This window comes from Macrobrachium nipponense, chromosome 1, assembly GCF_015104395.2.
Source record: "Macrobrachium nipponense isolate FS-2020 chromosome 1, ASM1510439v2, whole genome shotgun sequence".
NCBI lineage: Eukaryota > Metazoa > Arthropoda > Malacostraca > Decapoda > Palaemonidae > Macrobrachium > Macrobrachium nipponense.
The window spans coordinates 31,110,901-31,116,358 of record NC_087200.1 but is presented as its reverse complement, the minus strand read 5'-3'; the positions used below and the strand labels follow the sequence as shown (position 1 = coordinate 31,116,358).

General features: G+C 35.4%; 1 long non-coding RNA gene across 1 annotated transcript in view; it reads right to left on the bottom strand.

Moving 5' to 3' along the window:
* LOC135219213 (uncharacterized) overlaps positions 1 to 5,149 on the bottom strand; it is a 23,303-nt gene extending 18,154 nt beyond the window's left edge. Inside the window, exon 1 of the long non-coding RNA XR_010315394.1 lies at positions 5,085 to 5,149. This is a non-coding gene — a long non-coding RNA (uncharacterized LOC135219213). The remainder of the gene's footprint in view (positions 1 to 5,084) is intronic.
* Between the last annotated feature and the right edge of the window lie 309 nt (positions 5,150 to 5,458).

The following is a 5,458-nucleotide window of genomic DNA, read 5'->3' as shown; positions in this document are numbered from 1 at the left end:
ACAGGAAATAGCTTACCTTACAGTGGAGGATAGACTTCAGCAGCAGCTTTCACAAAGGCGTGAAACCTTCGTAAGGGGTCTTGAATGTGCAATTTGAAATATGCAACGGCTAAATATCCAACAAAATGTTTTTTTACGGCGGCCATATTTTGGGACTAAATTCTTGACATCTCTCCACCGTCTCTCTATCGTATTGGTATGGGCACGAGTTTGTGGATCAACAAAATTGACACTGTGATTGACCTGTAAATGTGTAGCCCTTGTTTTTCAGGCAATCGTATGCTTTCCAGCAATCGGAAATTATTGTTGTTCCTGGTTCGATGTACTGTTTAATGACAGCAAGCAAAACCTCAGTGTTTGCGTTTGTTCAACAGGAACCATAAAGAACTCCCTAGTTTCCCTACAAATTCCCCCAAATACCCACTAACCCTCTATAATTCTGCCCACATTATACTTCCTCTTCCCAAATTTTGATTCGTCAATTTCCACTATTTTACCCTCCCCTCCAATTTTATGAGACCGCCTAAATACCCAATTTACTATTACTTCCCTACAAAATGAAGCCCAATCATTGATGGTGGGATCGCTGAGATGAAGCTCAAAATTAGCAAACTTATAAGAAAACCAATCTGATACGAAAATAAAGCAAAATGTTAGATTAGTTTCAATATCTATGTGAGACTTTGAGAACCATGTGTTTTTAAATATAGAGACAAAAAAATTACACTTTTTTCTCTTTTTTGACACTACATAGGTTTTATCACACCGAAAGGCTTTTTTGTTAAAGTCAAGACGGCACTTTTCCTTACACGTCGGGCAAATGTGTTCACTCTTGATTAATCCGTGATTTTGGGCAAAAGTTACGAGCCTTTCTATTTGCCCATAATAATAGTTTGTGAAATCTCTATAATTCACGTAGCAATTTTCACACACTGTGAAACTTTCCTGGGCAACAAAATCGGAGCTTGTACACGGTCCTGCTAATTCGGCCATGGCGCTAGTGCAAGTACGCTTAATTGGAGAAAATATAGGTTTATTTGCCGAAAATTAACCACTTGGTAACATTAAATATTGTCATTGGCTGAAAACACTGAGCTTTCTTTTGTTTCAGAGAAAACTGAAACGTGCTTATTTACGATTGGATATTGTCTATAATGATGTCACTTTTTGGGTGGAGTGTTTTTCGTGACGTCATTCGGAAGGTGTGGTTTCCCCATGACAATTTGAGACTGCGCAGCACACAAACGAACGAACAGGAGCTCATTAACATAGGTGATACGAGAGAGACAACAACATGAAGGACACTGTTTTTTCTGTAGGTACAAATATTTAAGTTGTGTTTTCTACACCGATAGGACTTTCCGCCACTAATTTCCTTCTTCCTTAGAACATACTTAGCATCTTCTTTCAAGGTATAAACACATTTATACAAAAAATCGGCCGGAGCTCTTATTAAGATTAACCAATGTGACTTATCTGTTTTTGATAGCTTTGCAATTAGTCTTTAAAAGTCAATAGCATCACCAGTGTTTTTATTAAAACGAAAAATCTTACACATGAACAAGAGACACTACATAGATTATCATAGGGGTTTCCAGTTATCTACCAAAGTTTACAATGGTAAGACTATAGCTTTTGAAAACTGAAATTACAGCAACCTTCCGAAAGGGGAATAAAATAAGGACAGTTTTCAGCACGTACTAACTCATGGAATCTACACGAGCCGTACCACTGTTTTTGTTAAAAAAAAAAGTTTTTTATAGTGCAGGTATTTCATAACTAGATTCAAAATTTTATTAGCATCTTCAACAAACCACCTGATATTTTCCATCATTAACTAAATTTTAAATTGTAACTCTGTGAAATTAGCTTTGTAATCTATACTGTCTTTGGACACCAAGTTAAATTGTTCTCAAAGTCTGTAGATTACCTCGCCTAAACTGAGTGCAGAGATAATATGCTGTTAGATATTGATCGCGATTGCTTTGTTTCTGCTTAACCGGTTTCACGAATACTATTTCCAAAACTAGGCACCTACAGTCTAAAGATACTAAAATGTAGTAACAAACCGATCACACATTGTGTACTAATATCTGTAGAGAAACCACCAACTAGGAAGGTATTTATGCTGCACGCTCCCTTTTTAAACTAACCAAGAGACATGAAGGGTATACGTATATAAAATTAGTAGTATTACTGTAGGCTTCAAGATTACGAAAGCCATTGTTGACGTCATAATTCATAGTACTTCAATTTCCCACCAATAATTAACAAGTAACTGGGAATATAGCATGGATTTAGCTTTAAATTAATATTTTTCCACATCTTTAGTTAGAGGCAATATCTAATGTCAAAACGGATCCTACTTCCTAAAATGTTTTTATACCTAGAATCAATTTTGTTTGGAAACAAATTAACTAAAAAAACTAATTTAACTACTCGAAGTATGAGTTTCAGTTATGCATAAAGATCAGGAATATGAAAGGATTCATTGTAACAAACATACAGTTTCCCTAAATTTCAGCTGCCTCCCAACACCGAGGGATAGAATTTCATCTTACGGATTTGCAAAACATAAGCTTTTGTTCCATATAAAAGTTTGATCAATCCTTAACATCATACACGAAAAATTGGAGCAAGGGATTTGCAAAGCATAAGTTTCTGTTCCATATATAAGCTTGATCAATCCTTAAAATCATACTCGAAAAATGGAAGCAAAGGTATTTGTAAAGCACGTGTTTTTTGTTCCATATAAAAGCTTGATCAATCCTTAAAATTATACCGGAAAAGTGGGAGCAAGGGATTTGCAAAGCATAAGAATTTCTTCCACAAAATTTTCTTCCATATAAAAGCTTGATCAATCCTTAAAATTAAACAAAAAGCAAGAGCAATGGGATCTGCAAAGAATAACTTTTTCCATATAAAAGGTTGATTAGTACTTAAGATTATACACGAAAAACTAGAGTAAAGGTATTTGCAAAGCATAGGTTTTTGTTCCATAAAGCCTGATTGATCCTTAAAATTACACAAAAAAGTGAGCAAGAGATTTGTAAAGCGTAAGTTTTTGCTCCATATATAAGCTTGATCAATACTTATTATGCATGAAAAGTGAGAGCAAAGTTATTTTAAAAGCACAAGTTTTGTTCCATATAAAAGCTTGATCAATCTCTGAAATTATACACTAAAAGTGGGAGCAAGGGATTTGCAAAGCATAAGTTTTTGTGTCATATAGAGGCTTGATCAATCATTAAAATTATACTTAAATTACGAAAGATTTGGAAAGCTCAAATTCTACTCTATATAAAAGCTTTATCAATACATAAAATTATACACGAAAAGTGGGAGCAAGGGATTTGTAAAGCATAAGTTTTGTTCCATATAAAAGCTTGATCAATCCCTGAAATTATACACAAAAAGTGGGAGCAAGGGATTTGCAAAGCATAAGTTTTGGTCCATATAAAAGCTTGATCAATCTCTGAAATTATACACGAAATGTGGGAGCAAGGGATTTGCAAAGCATAAGTTTTGTTCCATAGGTAATTCTAAAGAATAGTTCCGCACGGACTGCAAGGAACGTAACCTCTTGATACAACATCCACTAGGGATTGGGGCGTCCCATGTATTTCGCCGTGTTTAGTACTGGCCCCTGGGGGTTAATTACAGTCGTCCGAATAAATATTACTTAAAATTCTCGTTCAGGAGGTAAAACTGCATAGAAAAACCGTAACTGCCATAGTCTAGGCCGCCGCGGAAAAGTAATATAGATCTACGCAAAATGGAAAAAGTCAAACCATGAATAACATCTAGTGTAAAATTATTTCGGCTTCATTTGCCTAACTGCAAAATTTAAGATTTATTTTTGTTACAATTTATTAGGCAAAATTTGATATATTGAAATTTTATCAAGTCCGTGAAGTTAGCTTTAAAAAAATTAGATGTTCGTAATGAACTTTGGACGATTTATAATTCTTATCATACCTTAATCTACACCTTTGTAACCCTGTCCTTAACGGATATAGAAGGAATGACACTATCACATAGTAAGAATCACCGCCCCTCGTTATTTGTATACCATAGAGGTATGAAGCTACTACCATTTGCAAGCCTAAGTAAAGCTGCTTAAAAAGTTGCAACAAACTTGATTCTGGTGAAGGTCGTGTTTTCCAATGAGAAATACTGCAGACTAGTCTCTTCGAGTTATGGGAAATACATCGATGTTACACGATTCCAATTCATGCTTTGTTCCAAGTTAAACAAAAGTGAACACAGATTTTCATCTAAGAAACTTCAGTAAATTCACACCATTTCGGCAGCTAAACCACTAAGACCTAACTTGGGACCTTTTATTGGTTATTGCAACAACCGTTATCATTGATCTTTTCCGTAACACATCTCCGTACTAAATGTTTCACATTACAGTGGACTAACCGGACCAACCTAATAAAGGGTATCCTTCGAAATGGTAATTCTAAAGAATATATCCGCACGGACTGCAAGGAACGTAACCGCGGATACGACATCCACTAGGGATTGGGGCGTCCAATGTATTTTGCCGAGTTTAGCACTGGATCCTGGGGGTTAATTACAGTCGCCCGAATAAATATTACTTAAAATTCATTTTTAGAAGGTAAAACTGCATAGAAAAACCGCAACTGCCATCGTGTAGGCCGCTGCGGAATAGTAATATAGATCTACCCAGTTCCATGACCCATGACCTCAAAAGCATTTTTTTTTGGGGGGGGGGCGGTTTAAGACCAATACCATTTATGCTCTGCTTCACCCAAACTCTTAAGAAATCTCTATAGTGTTAGTGACCTCTCTTGGGCAAATTGAGATGAAACAAATCTCTACACCCTTTCAAGTGTGTGAATAAATGATACAAAAACACTATGATCATTGCAGGCTTCAATTTGGAGGGAATTATTGAACTTGTATACTAGCCACACTTGCTCTTTAAATCCGTGTAACAATCCTAAATGATTGTATGTATGAGACGAAATATTAGCGATTAAAGCATTCTGACTATCTGATAAAAACAAAGTTACCAACCATTTAACTTGCAAACCCAAAAACTTGAAACTCACTTCTTTGAAAAAAATATTCTTGAGCTTTTCCACTTCAGCAAAGAAGAAAACCCAGTTAACAAGGCACTCGGCATTTATATGCATTCTTTGCAAAGCACTTGGTTTGTGAAACCAAGGACAACGAAGTACGAATGAGGAAACTAGTTTAATCGTCCATGAATTTTTGTTACGTAATCCTTCTGAGACAAGTGGCGCCATCTACATTCGTTTTTTGGGGGGTAATCAGTATTTCGAAAAAATATTCTCTTGTCTCTGAAATATCATTTGTAAATTTAATTTCACTTGTTTTAAAGAACGCCTGTTGTTCCTAATAAGCTTTAATTTAGATAAAGTAACTGCTTTCCACTTGAATAATCAAAATAGATACGAAATAT